The sequence below is a fragment of the Periplaneta americana genome, chromosome 15 (assembly GCF_040183065.1).
Source record: "Periplaneta americana isolate PAMFEO1 chromosome 15, P.americana_PAMFEO1_priV1, whole genome shotgun sequence".
Classification (NCBI taxonomy): domain Eukaryota; kingdom Metazoa; phylum Arthropoda; class Insecta; order Blattodea; family Blattidae; genus Periplaneta; species Periplaneta americana.
The window spans coordinates 122372727-122388694 of NC_091131.1; positions in this window are offsets into that span (position 1 = coordinate 122372727).

The following is a 15968-nucleotide window of genomic DNA, read 5'->3' on the forward strand; positions in this document are numbered from 1 at the left end:
AGCATATTTGTGTTCATCACATTGTTATTTGATAAGTCTAACGGTCTTAATAATAAAAACCTTGATAATTTTTACAGCTTGTCGGACCCAACATTGTTTTGAAATTTACTTATAAGCCACATACCAAATTCCTTGAATTAAAAACCTCTTTTCACTAATTTCAGATGTACTCATCGCAGCGAGTGAGTGAACCAAACTATATAGACACAGTAAATCAGCACATGTACTTTCTTAACTAGCATTATAATTTATAGAACCTGGCATAATTAGTAAGCAATATAACTACAAATTAAAATAACAAAATGTTTTAACTTTTTAAGAAATAAGTGTATTTTCATTAATTTGGAAGGTCTGATATCGTTATCCAACGACATAACTCATAATGTTACTATACGTAATGATTTTTATAATATTTTACTCAGAACAACACTAGTTAATATAATTACTGCACCATATACTCTGCACAACATTTTTAACATAATATTACATACATGTGCACTTATATTATCCCATTGTATTTCACCTGTGCTCATAGTTTGTTACATATACATACGATAACCCACCTGAAGATGATCTTATAACAGATCTAAAATATTTGTGGAAACTATATATGTTGAAATGACAGAATTTTTAATTCTTTATTTCATAATAAGTTGATAAGTTGTAGACTGAAATATTACATAATAAATAATTATTCTTTAAAAGAAATATATTCCATCTTACTTACAAATGGCTTTTAAGGAACCCGAAGGTTCATTGCCGCCCTCACATAAGCCCGCCATCGGTTCCTATCCTGTGCAAGATTAATCCAGTCTCTATCATCGTATCCCACCTCCCTCAAATCCATTTTAATATTATCCTCCCATCTACGTCTCGGCCTCCCCAAAGGTCTTTTTCCCTCCGGTCTCCCAACTAACACTCTATATGCATTTCTGGATTCGCCCATACGTGCTACATGCCCTGCCCATCTAAAACGTCTGGATTTAATGTTCCTAATTATGTCAGGTGAAGTATACAATGCGTGCAGTTCTGCGTTGTGTAACTTTCTCCATTCTCCTGTAACTTCATCAAGCTTAGCCCCACATATTTTCCTAAGCACCTTATTCTCAAACACACTTAACTTATGTTACTCAGAGTGAGAGTCCAAGTTTCATAACCATACAGAAGAACCGGTAATATAACTGTTTTATAAATTCTACTTTCAGATTTTTGGACAGCAGACTGGATGATAAGAGCTTCTCAACCGAATAATAACACGCATTTCCCATATTTATTCTGCGTTTAATTTCCTCCTGAGTGTCATTTATATATGTTACTGTTGCTCCAAGATATTTGAATTTTCCCACCTCTTCGAAGGATAAATCTCCAATTTTTATATTTCCATTTTGTACAATATTCTGGTCACGAGACATAATCATATACTTTGTTTTTTCGGGATTTACTTCCAAACCGATCGCTTTACTTGCTTCAAGTAAAATTTCCGTGTTTTCCCTAATCGTTTGTGGATTTTCTCCTAACATATTCACGTCATCCACATAGACAAGAAGATGATGTAACCCGTTCAATTCCAAACCCTGCCTGTTATCTTGAACTTTCCTAATGGCATATTCTAAAGCGAAGTTAAAAAGTAAAGGTGATAGTGCATCTCCCTGCTTTAGCCCGCAGTGAATTGGAAAAGCATCAGATAGAAACTGACCTATACGGACTCTGCTGTATGTTTCACTGAGACACATTTTAATTAATCGAACTAGTTTCTTGGGAATACCAAATTCAATAAGAATATCATATAATACTTCCCTCTTAACCGAGTCATATGCCTTTTTGAAATCTATGAATAACTGATGTACTGTACCCTTATACTCCCATTTTTTCTCCATTATCTGTCGAATACAAAAAATCTGATCAATAGTCGATCTATTACGCCGAAAACCGCACTGATGATCCCCATTAATTTCATCTACGTACGGAGTTAATCTTCTCAAAAGGATATTGGACAAAATTTTGTACGACGTCAACAAAAGTGATATTCCTCGAAAGTTACCACAGTTGGTTTTGTCCCCCTTTTTAAAAATAGGTACAATTATGGACTCCTTCCATTGTTCTGGTACAATTTCCTTTTCCCAAATAGCAAGTACAAGTTTATAAATTTCGCTATATAATGCACTTCCACCCTCTTGTATTAATTCTGCTGGAATTTGATCGATACCTGGAGACTTGTACTTTTTCAGATTTTCTATTGCAATTTCGACTTCTGAAAGCGTGGGTTCGGGTATAAATGGCTCAGCAGTTTGTATTTCAATTTCGTCCCGATCATTTCTATTTGGCCTATGTACATTTAGTAATAGCGCAAAATAGTTTTTCCATCTGTTTAGGATTGCTGGAGAGTCTGCAAGCAAGTCACCATTCTCATCCTTGATCACGTTTACCCTTGGCTGATATCCGTTCTTAAATTCCTTTATACCCTTATATAAATCTCGAATGTTTTTATTCTTACTATTTGTTTCTACCTCATTCAGTTTTTCCTTCAAGTAACCTCTCTTTTTATTCCTAAGTGTACGACTTGCTTCCCGTCTTTCATTGAAATAATTATCTCTCTTCTCCTCAACTGGATCCTGTAAGAATTTCAATTTTGCCTGTTTCCTTCTTTCTACTACCATGCAACAATCTTCATCAAACCACGGTTTCTTTTTCTTAGTTTCATAATAACCTATGCTCTGCTCAGCTGCAATTTTGATACTATCTCTGATATTTTCCCACACGCTATTAGCATCTAATTCTTTCTCAACTTGGTCGGAACTTTCTAAAGTGGCAAACCTATTCGAAATTTCGACCTGATAATTTTGCTTAGCTTCCTCGTCCTTTCATTTCAAAATATTGAATTAAGTAATATTAACTTGTTGCTCTACTCGCTTGGCTACTGATAATCTTTCTCTTAATTCTCCAATCACCAAATAATGGTCAGAATTACAGTCTGCACCCCTGAAAGTTCGAATATCTACTATACTAGTATGTCTCCATTTATCTATCAAGATGTGATCTATTTGGTTGTGTGTCAATCCATCTGGAGAAGTCCAAGTATATTTATGTATATCCTTATGGGGGAATGTTGTACTTTTGACAATTAAATTTTTCGATGTGGCAAAGTTGACTAATCTAATTCCATTGTCACTACTAGTTGCGTGTAGGCTCTCTTTTCCAATAGTTGGTCTAAAAATATCGTCCTGTCCTACTTTAGCGTTGAAGTCCCCCAATAAAATTTTCAAGCTGATAAAAATCAGAGAGCGTGATAAAGTTAATCTTAGTTAAAATACCGTTTGAAAACATATCTTGGTTCCACTGACCCTATTCAAATCATTCGCGGACACCCACGAGTCTGCAGACTACAGGTGGGGAATCACTGGTACAGGAAGCGGGTTCCGCTTAGGTAAATGCCGTATATGTTTTACTGTTATATATCGAATGTGACGGCCTCCTAGTGTACATTTCCTCTAGATCGAACGTGGGAAGGTAAATCGCCATTATGTAACACAGATCATGAGTAAAGATTCATTAATCACGTAGACTTACTTCAGTCATAGTGTTTCCAAATACATTGATTTACAGCTTAGATACTGGATATTGACAAAATATATCCGATAATTTAACAAAAATCGCTGAATAGCCTCCTGAGCCCTGAGATATTTGTTGTTTTATTTTTAAAGTTCAATAAAATTCTACACTTCAAAATAAAGTCATTGTTATGAGGAAAAATGCTGAAAAATTCTGCAGGTTACAGTTATGGAACAAATGAAGGTATGTTATACTATACTTCGGGTTCCTGCACATACAGCTTACATCATAATCATGTGTGAAGTATCGTATAGGCTAGTATGCTATACTCTCAGGACTCAGGAGGATATTGACAGACGAATAGGCAGACAAAGAGATAAACAGACAGACGATGTCCAAAACAGCTTTTTCGGCATTAGGAATGCTGAATATGTAGCCCTTTGGTAAAATTTTGAAATCGAGTTTCTGTAGCATCACAGTCCTTTATCACTGAGTGGGAAATTACTTAATAGTGGTTTTCTCGGTCGTACAGATAGTACAGACAGATTATTTAGTCCTGACAGCTCAGCGACGCGAAAGAGAGGAGGTAATAGGAGTAGTGGGGAGAGTTCCGGAGTAGAGATAAGGGCGAGCGGTCAGTAAAGAAATGCAATACATCTTAACTGTACTGGAAACATACCGCTCTACCGCACGCGTGACATCCGATCGCTCTGAATGCAAGCGACTGACTAACCCGAACACCCCTTGGCGTAACTTAATGGACTCACCTGACCCAGGCGCACATTGTCGGTGACTGTCAGGACTAAATAATCGTACTGTAACATTAAAGAGCTGTAGTTATTTCAAGAAGGAAAATGTCGATTTTAGGTGAGGAGGTGAGTCCTGGCGTGTGGGCTGTGCGAGAAGGGAAAGAATGAGTTATCAGAAAGAGAGTTTCTCTCTGAATGTTTAATATTATACGAATCTACTGACACGGAAGTTCATCTCAGATTAAAATTTATCTTCCCTTTCCATACTCATTGGTGATATAGCCACGGCACATGATAAGCTCACAGGACAGGTTTTGTCTCCTATTGTACACTCTTAGACAAAAAAAAAAAATGACCGGGCTCCAGATTCTATATCCGATTCGGAAGACTTCGGGTGCATTCGTCAGAACATGATACACACGCAAACGAATATCTTCTGTCGTAAATGTTTCTAAAACTCCACTGCCACCACTATATGATGATTATATAACATGCTTCTTAAAGAGAAGAGAAGTGTCATCGTCTCTCTCGCATAGCGTAGTCGGTAGCATTGTGGTCTTGTATTCGAAAGGTTTAGAGTTCGAATCTAAGTCTAAACATTGTTTTTTCATTCTCACTTTTTACTTCTTGTATACTGATAATAACCAGTATTGTGAAATATTTAACAGAAAGTTGAATATTTACAAAGGGCAAGTTAGATACACAATAGCAATCCTTTCCCTTCTATCTTGTATTTAAAGAGACTAAACGAAATCTTCTCGGATAGAAATAAAGAAAAATAAACCTTAAGTAAAAGAAACCCTTCTCGGATAGGAATAAACAAACATAATTCTTTTCTTTGTTTTAAACAAAGTAAAGAAATACATCTCGGAGACCAATAAACAAAAATCAAAATAGACAAAAAAATTCAATACCGGGTATGTAATCCCTCCACATCTATAACCGCCTACATCCTACGGGGTATGGATGCCATCAGGCGTCTCAGGTACTGTCGACGTGAAAATACACGATCCCAAGCGTCCTCGATAATGTTCCAGAGTGCATATTTTGTGGTCGGCCGACGTGGTATTGTATTTATCATCGTGTTCACAGTTTTCTTCACCTCCGACCACACATTTTCTAGGACATTCAGATCTGGTGAACAGGGAGGCCATTCTATCAGTCTGATATATGACCTCTCTGAAAACCATCTCATGACCTCTACACATGTGTGAACACGATGATTATCCTGTTGAAATATGATCTCATCATCGTCAGGATATATAACATCCATACAGACGGAAGCATAACATTTTTCAATAAGACCTTATATTGTTGGGCATTAAGATTTCCGTCGAGCCGCCATAGAATACCCAGGCCGTCACTGGACATCCAGCCCCAACATGGAACAGATACACGGCCACTGCGAAAGCGAGTTGCCACATGCGCAGGATCGTATCGGGATCCCCGTGAACGGTAGACTATTTGCCGCCCGTAATTGTCAGAGGAAAAAGTAACTTCGTCTGAAAATATTATCTTATTCCAATCGAAATTAACATTTTCCTCTGAAAATGCAAGGCGGAATAATCTGTGGTCATCAGTGATGCACCCTTTCATTGCTGCCACTCTTGGATAACGTCCTACGTCCCGCAGACGCCTTATGACAAGATCCAGGGAAACGGGCATATACTTTAATTAAAGAAGTGGGTTCGCTTCTACTTCTGCAACTAAAGCAGCGTCCTGTGCACGAGTTGGCTGACGATGTTCAATTCCTTCTCTGGATAAACTCACCCATCTTCTAGCTGTGGAATCGTGCACTCCTAGTCGCCTACCTGCCTCAGTAGCGGAAAATCAGGCCTCCCTCACAAGAGAGAGAAGAGCTTGTTTACACGGATCTGGCCTATGTCTTCTGTCAGCCATGTTACCCTTGATAATGACAAGAGAGAATAGTTGTTTCACGTTTAATATGCGCAGTTACATGTGCGCAGAACTATGTTTGTTTTCAGAAGTTCCAGATGTCTCTAAATAAATTACACATCAATATAGAAATAAACATCTGACGATCTTACGGGGTACACGACCTTGAATCGCCTATACAAGCAGCAAGGCTGTTACCACGGAGCTATTACAAAGCAGATATGTAACGGCACTATTTACAAGTGTAGCCGTGGAACGCATTGGTTTTGTCTTTAACATTATTCATCTCGTTTTTGCAATTCTATTAACTTTATGATGATCATAATGAGTATTATTATTATTATTATTATTATTATTATTATTATTATTATTATTATTCTCGGGTTTGTAATACAGTACTATGATTATTATTATTGCTATTATTCTCGTTGTTGCAATATTATTATTATACTATTATTATTATTATTATTATTATTATTATTATTATTATTGTTATTACTACTACTACTATTTTTAGTAACTGAGCAATACACCTTATGGAGAAGGGAGAAGAACCAAGAACTGAGCATCTTTTTTAATTCAAGGGTAATTAGGAAGAAGTCTCCGATATTACTGAACGTTTCTGTCTAATTTCCAAACTCCTGTGCACGTTAATAAATGTATCATTCGTTTTCAGCTAGAGAAAAAATAAAACGAAATAAATACATATACTTATCCGAAGGCCGATACGTACCCGGGTTTTCTGCGTGTGAAGTCAGAGTTTTACCACGGAGCTATGACACATATACAGTTCAAGCCGTTGTTTGCCGATATAAGAGTATGTTCTTAGAGCTCGCTGGTTTCGTCCTTGCTACTCTGATTTTAGTCTTGTGTATCAGGCGCACAGCCGAACGGAACATAGACAAATTTACGCTTCAAGAGTCCGGTCATTTTTTTTTTGTCTAAGAGTGTACCTACCCACTTTCTCACAAAGGTACAAAGATTAATTCGCGATTCCCGAGTGCATAACTGTTTACGGTGGAAATCCTATGTATAGTCTCGCAAGGAGAAATTACCGACGATAGGAATGCGAACGAAACAATTCGATAAGGAAGGGCGGGCGACAGGAAAGGTCAAGAGTACAGTCGGAAGAGAAACGACATCGATAAAATCAGTCTTGCATTGTGATAATTATATTACGATTTTAGTTTCAGTTCCATTGCATGTGAATACGTGTCTTGTTCCTAGTGCGTTTATTTTATTATGTAGTGACGGAGCGTTCCCCTTGCAGAGTATTATTATTTTATTCGTAAACATATGTTGCGCGTTTAATTCGCTTCGAATTTTTCTCTTGCTACGCTCTTCATTTCCATAGCGATGTCCCCATCTGTTCATCTTCTTGAAAGAGGCAGTATTTCCATCGCCCCGTATCTCTCGTTCCCTCGGCGTGTCTACACACACACCAAAACAAACAGTAACGCCACCACTGTTTTTCGGTAATCGTTCCTTGCGCGAGCTGTATCAACTGTGTCCTGACAGAATTCGCGATTTGATCTCGCGGTTAGAGAGACTATAAATAAAAATAATGACGACTCTTCATTCTTCGAATAGCGAGGAAGCAAGAAAAAGGAAGTAAGAAGAAAAAGAGAAAATAGGAATGAAGAAAAATGAAAGAAAGGAAGAAAGAAAAGTAAGATATGAAAAAAGAAAGAAAAAGCGAAAGGAAAAAAAGAAGCGAAGGAAATAAAATAACAAAGAAAGGAGACGGGATGACAAAGAAGCAAGAAACAGATGGAAAACGAAATTCGATAAGCAAAGGAGTATGAAGAGAAAGAAACGATTGTTATCACTGTTTCTATTTGATTATTTCCATTGTTATGACCATAATCCTAATAATAATGACTGTTGACTATTGTAACGGCCATTGTAATTGTAGTAATAGCAATGTGAAGAATCAGCTTGAACGTGCTGTTAAGCATATCATTTTCGGAAGCTTTCAAGTACCTCAGCAGGATGCACACCTCTGTTGCGGAATATTCTTTTTACCCCAGCCATGGGAACAAAGTAAATTAATTTCTCGGAGCTGTCCATGGAACCCAATTATTCCGGTTACTGAAAATTAAGTTGAGCAATAAGATCACGTCACGGCTAATTGTGGCGTCACAAAAACGTGTCCGACAATGCGGCATCAAGAGAGCAGCCGCGTCAGAAAAAGAAGAGAGACAAAAGAAGTAAGTAGGGATGTAATAGCCGTTAGAGAGTCACCATTCAAAACTCGTTTCTAACAAGTGTTTGAAACAGGTAATGGCAGGGGCGCGTTTCAGTGACAGATGTTTGCTAAGTTCATCGAGAGGTTCATAGCGAATTTTTGAATTGACGTTAACTTAGATGAATTCTGCAAAAGGCTGTTGCAGACAAAGCTCAACTCCCTTCAGGGATTATAATTATAGAATTTCCAGTACTGCACAGTTGCAGTAGTACTTTTTAACGGTTATTATTATTATTATTATTATTATTATTATTATTATTATTATTATTATTGTTGTTGTTGTTGTTATTTACTGACTATGAAAAACTGCTTTGAACTAATCACATTTAAAAATATATTACTACCAAATTTTTAGGGCTAATTAATGAAAACGAGACACGGAAAATCCGCAGCAACAAAGATGTCATGAAAATTTATAACAGCAGTGATTTAATTGCAGTATTTCGAAGTAGATAGTTAAGATGGTTTGGACATATTCTGCTTAACAAAGGCTTAATACATCAAACACTGCTTGGACTTTCAGACCGAAAAAGACCTTGGGTAGACCAAGACAAAGTTGGAAAATAAAGTAACACACTACCCTCAGCAAGCTGAGAAAATGAAGATATAATAATAATAATAATAATAATAATAATAATAATAATAATAATAATAATAATAATAATTTATTTAACCTGGCAGAGTTAAGGCCATACGGCCTTCTCTAACACTCAACCAGAAGTAAAACTGCGTTACAAAAAACACTACAAATTTACAAAGTACACTACAATTTTACACACAGAACTGAATAAGATAATAATAATAAAATGTAAACAACAAGTAAGAAGAAATCAGACATAATATATAACATAGAGAAGGAAAGAAAAAAGCATAATAAAATATGAACAGCAGGTCAAAAATAAATGAGGCCTACAAAGTATAAAAAATAAGACAATTATTGATAATAATAATAATAATAATAATAATAATAATAATAATAATAATTAAGAATAGTAATGATAATAATGATGATGATAATAATAATAATAATAATAAATAATAAAATAATAATAACAGGCCTAATAGTAATAATAATACTAATAGTAGTAATAAAATAGTGCAGTACAAAGCATACAATGAATACAATATTTTTAAGTATAAACAGTAAGGAAAATTATGTTTATATATAGCTCAACTTATCACATTAGAGATATAACATTATCGGAAAATATGAAAACAAAAATATAAAATAAGTTAAATATCACTAGAACATAAAAAAAATGTGAATACGTGGAAACATGCAATACAACACTTGTCATAATAGTAAGTTAGTTTGGCAACTCGTCATAAGATAATTTTCTAACTTGGATTTGAAAGATTTCAATGTTCGGCAGCCCTTGACTTCAGGCGACAGAGAGTTCCAGTGACGAGAGGTAGCAACAGTGAAAGATGAGGAATACAGAGATGATGTGTGAAGTGGAATTTCTAGCGTGTTATCGCGTTGTGATCGAGTATTAATATTATGATAGAGAGAGAGAGAGTATGAAAACGAGCGAATAAATAATAGGGGGATGAAGTGTGCATAATTCGATATAGGAGAGAAAGTGAGTGCAGATTTCTCCTCTCATGTAACCTAAGCCGTGATAACTTCTCGAAAGAAGGTGAGATATGATCATAGTATCGAACATTACAAATGAAGCGGACGCACGCGTTATGAACACGCTGTAGTTTCTGGGCGGAATCAATCCTGAGATCACTGAACAAAACGTCGCAATAATCGAAGTGAGGTAGAATGAGTGTCTGTACCAGCGTCTGTTTTAATTTAGATGGATAATGATACAATCTTTTTAGTGAATGGAGAATAGAGAATGCCTTCTTACATGTATATTTAATATGCGTATCCCAACTAAGATTAGATTCGAAATGCACTCCGAGATTTTTTACGGTAGAGCTAAACGGGATGATTGTTTTATTCAGTTTCACAGGTGGAATATTCAGGTCGTTGACTCCAGGAATTAATCTACGGTTCGCGAACAGAATAGCCTGTGATTTACATGCGTTTAGGTTAAGCCCAAATTGTTGAGACCAGGAAGAGATGGAATCAAGATCTTCATTAAGACTATTAATGCTATCATTTAGTGCATCAGGACGCGCTGAAATATACAATTGAACGTTGTCTGCATATATTTGATATCTGCAGTGCTTAAATGATTTAGAAATTCCATTTATATAAATAGAGAAGAGCAAGGGACCTAATACTGATCCCTGAGTAACTCCTGTATCTACAGTACGCCAAGATGAGAAACGATTATTAGATATGACACGCTGCTGGCGGCCAGTAAGGTAGGAGTACATCCAGGTGATAGCACTATCAGAAAGGTGTAGCGTTTGTAGTTTAGTCAATAGTAGATCGAAGTCAACAGAATCAAAGGCTTTGCTATAGTCCAATAAAACTAGTACAGTAGCCTGTCGTTTATCCATGGCTGTGCATATGTCCTCAGTAACATTCAACAAAGCAGTAGAAGTGCTATGGCCATTTCTGAATCCTGATTGTAAAGGGTCTAAAAGATTAAATTCTATTAGGTAGTCTGACAACTGCGTATGAATGATGCGTTCCAGGGCTTTGGATAAAACGGGAAGAATGGAGATTGGCCTATAGTCTTTTGCAGAAGTAGGTGAATTTACTTTAGGAAGTGGGCGTACCAAAGCTGTTTTCCAGAGTTGCGGATAAACAGACGTGATAACTGAAGAATTGAAAATATGGGTTATTACAGGAAGTACGATATCAACTAACTTATTGATAAAGACTATGCTTATGTTATCAGAGCCTTGTGCTTTAGATTTAATGCTTTTAAGAGCCCTTCTTACTTCAGAATCAGTAATGTGCGAGAAGAAAAATTTTTCGCGAGAAGGAGGAGGATTAGCTAGGAGAGTATTAATTGTATTTAGTTTTGACTGTTTTTCAGGTCGTATAGTGGGAGGTGAGGTAAAGTATTCATTGAGTTTATCAAGTGGTATGTTTATAACTTCAGCTTCTGATGCTTTCTTCCCTACTCCCATATCACGTAAGTTATTCCAAAGACACCGCGGGGGAATGGACGGGTCGACGAGACTCAGGGCGTGACGGCGTTTAGCATTCCTAATGCTTTGTGTGGTTTTGTTTCTAAGTTTTTTGTAGTTGTTAAAGTTTTCGGCAGATTTGTTGTTTCTGTACTTCCGGAAAGCAGCGTCACGTGACGTCATAAGATTACGAATACTGTCATTCAGCCATGGGGCGGGTCGGTGGGTGACTCGTCTCTTCTTTAAAGGTGCATGTTTGTCGAATAATTGTATTATCATGTCATTAAAGTGGCAACTTCTTCGTCAACTGTGATTAAATTAAAAATAGTATGCCATGGCATTTGTAAGGCGTCAGAAGTTAGTTTGTCCTTGTCAATGCCTTTTAGATCTCTGTAAGTAATTACCTTAGCTGCATTTTTTGGGCACTGAAGAGTGTACTCGGCAAAAATAAGATCATGACCAGATATTCCCGGAACTGCACTGGATAGACGAGCACGGAAGATACAAGGCCAAAAAAACGGACAGATGCATATCTTTACTACTCTGGATATCTTTACGTAGAACTATGTATGGTTGCGGTGACCTATTTTTACGTAGAATACGTGCATTTTATGTACGTAGAATACGTGCATTTTATGTACGTATTTTACATATACACATGTTCACGCAATGAGAATTTGTTGGTAGAAATTACCGCTAGACTGTGGTATTACTCAAGTGTGTGGAAGCCTGTTGAGTTCAAAGTTCTACTTTCAGAAGAGTAAAAACTGAGAACTGCAAATAAATATAACATTTGAATTTAAATACGAGAACTTCATGTTAGAATTTAATTCATTTTACATCTCATTTTCTTCCTTCAATTCATTCACTTACCTATTATTCTTTCTTTTTTTTTTTCCTTTTTTGCATTCACTCGTCTTTTTTTTTTTAATCCATTAAATTTAATGTTACATTAAGTAGTTCATTTCTTCCTCTTTTTTCCTTTCTTTTTTGTCCTTTTCTTTCTTTTTTTCTTCTTTTACTTCATAGTCGTTCTTAATAATATAACACGTATATCAGCGTTCCACCAGTGAGTACGACGTCGATAAATGTGACACAAGTGGCACAAATGTCTGTCGACTTTATACCCCAGCTGAGCTGCAAGGGTCTTGTAGCCTATTTATCATATTGTCGCTCTTCTTGCTCTTCACATTTCCTGCTCTGCAAAATGCATTGAGTGCACAGCTATCGGAATACAGAACAGGAGATATTTTCTTTCATAAGTTTCTTGGAGATTATCCGTAGTAATTGTACGAGTGCTGTTTCATCTTATTGATAATTTCACGAGCCCAAGGGCTCGTCAAATTATGCTAATAAAACCACGAGTGCAATTTAATAAGATCATTCAACGAAGGGAAGCAAAATTTATTATTATTATTATTATTATTATTATTATTATTATTATTATTATTATTATTATTATTATTATAACTTCTAAAACCGAATTACTTACGTAAATATAATTATTATTACAAAACACAACAATAAGACATTATTATGTTTCCTTGTAATGAAATTAAAAGACAAACTGCTACCTACCACGACATACGCGTACTAAATACTATTGCCAACTACTCAGAGCGGAAATATGAAACAACAGTACTTAGCCTGAAAACTAAGATAGGCTGAAATGTTACATTAACAGAATAAAAACACGAAAGGTTTTACAGGCATTTATTTATTACTTGAAACACGGCCGACTTGATGCTTCCTTCGCTTTTTTGTATACGGCCTTGACAATAGTAATCTTATTCTGAAATTTGTTAATTTTTCAATTCCACCACGAGGCACTGTTTGCCAAGGTTTGGTGTCCACAGAAGAAATACTCAATATGAATTAAATAAATGATTAAAGAGTAATAATAACACTTATAAATAATAAATAAGAAAATAATAAGTATTATTATGTTTAGTTCTGTTAATTATGGTAAAAGCGTGAGTCACATAGTAACCTGTTCAGTTTAAGTAACATGATGACAGAGGCGTAATTTTGTAGTTCATTCACTGGCTAGCAACCCTAGGCTAAAGTGCGATGTTTCAAAGTAACCACTTGGGTAATTATTTACAATAACTTGTACTGAGTTTTATAATTTCACTCACAGCACTAATACATTCCACTTGATATTGCAGATTCAAGAATCATAGTTTCAAGATTTTGCGACTCAGTGGATTATAAGCCGCATTCTTCGAAGGAACAAGCTTTTCAGTTAAAGCTGCTGCAATGTTATCTAGAAGTGGCCTAACAAATTTCACAGTAATGATATTAGCAAGTCGTTTTTGGCCGTCTTCATCACAAATTGGCATTGCAAGAGAGGGCATCTACATAGTAACGGCTCAATTTCTGAACACAAATTTTCTAATATATTCTTGTTTGGTATTCTCTTTCGGTGATTAAGCAGCTGATCTAGAATCAATTTTGCATGAATACTGCCTTCATCGGCCTCTTTCCTTTCCTTGTAATTGTAAACTCAGTGCTCTCCTTTCATTTCCCTTTTAGTCCTCGTATTCCCCTTGTTCTCCTTGTATTTATTGTATTTCTCTTGTCTTCCTCTTTTAAACTCAGTGTTCTCCTTGCATTCCCCTTTTAGTCCCTGTATTCCCCTTTGTATTCATCTTGTTCTCCTTGTATTTTTTGTCTTCCCCTTGTAAACTCAGTTTTATCCTTCTATTCCCCTTTTAGTCCTCGTGTTCCCGTCGTTCTCGTCGTTTCATGTCTTGCACCATTGACACGTAGTTTTACGTACAGATATGCAGCATAGTAAAGCTATGCACCTCTCGACAGTAATCGCACCCACACTTACAGTTTTCTACGTAAAGATATGCAGCATAGTAAACTTATGCGCTTGTTGTAGCTCGATTTTTCATAGCAGCCTACATTTCTTCGACCAGTCAAAATTCGTTAAGTGAAAGTGATATCTCATTACTAAAGATAGGAATTTACCCGCAGGGACTACAAGGTTAGGTGTTCGTTGTTGAAAGAGATCGTGAGCATAGCTAGCAATGCAGGTGCATGTTAGAGAACTCCGCCGAGGTATAAGCAAGGTGAAATTGTAGCTTTATGTGGTTAACCAATCGACGAATCTCAGTGCAATATAAACAAACCAATTGCCGGAGCACAACGCTGAACCTTACGCACGAGAAACGTATCCCCATTCAATTGCTGCGATACACAACACATTCAGATAGGTTAGGCCTACTTGAGCTATCCCCAGACATCTATTAGAAAAGGTTCCATGATTTGGAGGTATGTCTGAGTTTCGTGTTGAGAATCACTGACCTGAGCACTTAGACGAACAGTTTATATACAACACTGGGTAATTATTTTTAATTGATATGAAGTATGGAACTAATATTATTAGTTATCGAGCAGCAAGTTTGTAACAGGAGCAGAGGTAGAATAATAAAAATGAAACAAGCACATCGAAATACCTTGCCATTATACGGTCTACTTTTCACGCGTTTTCTATCAATTCATTATCTTTATTAAGCAGCAAATAATACCGTATTACTGCTTATAGTTTATTTCCTTCCATTAAAAAAACATACCTAAATTATACAATTCTGTTTATTTCTTCCATAGCTATTCTGCTTAACCTCGACTTACACCCAACTGCGGGTAAGAAAGAGAAATTCATCTGGTCGTACATTTAGACACGTCACAAATGAGGACCTTCTTGATTATGGGAGCGGTATGATGTATATAGCCATCTCTGAGACATCACAGGACAATTACATGACAACGGGCAAACATACAGTTCCGCTGACGAAAGATAAATTTCTTCCATTGCCCATGCCTGGAACTGAACCTCGGTCCTCATAATTGCTATAGATCTATACATTGTCATAACGGCGGACTTAAATAACTCACTACGCTTCTAAATAATAGTACATTATGCAACGAGCCTATAATGATAGTAATTAAGACGCGAGTATGTTTGTTTATGAAACGAGCGCAAGCGAGTTTCATAATTTTCATACGATCGTCTTAATTACCATTATAGGCAAGTTTCATACGACTTTTTATGCTCGACCATATTTCTAATTTGAAATTATTCAGAAGTATTCATTTTATTCGTATCTGACTGAAGAGCGGAAGTGACCTTGTGCATAGCTCGTAAATTGTGAGATGTGCACAGACGCGAAAGTATTGATTTTTTCCGAGGAAGAATAATGTCATTGACGTTGATATAATCTAGAGAATAACATGGACTAATTTTGATATAACCTGGAAATTGATTTAGAATTGAAGAACGAGATGACAAATTGAATTTATTTGAATATTATTTACAATTAACGCTAATTATTATAGTAACAGAACATAACCTTCTGCGACAGTATTGGATTTCCAGCCTCCGTGACGTTTCCCTGGTTGTCTTTCGATTGCATATCCGAGAATAATCGAAAACATGAACTTTAATGAATAGGTGTACTTTAATGACATGCATTAAA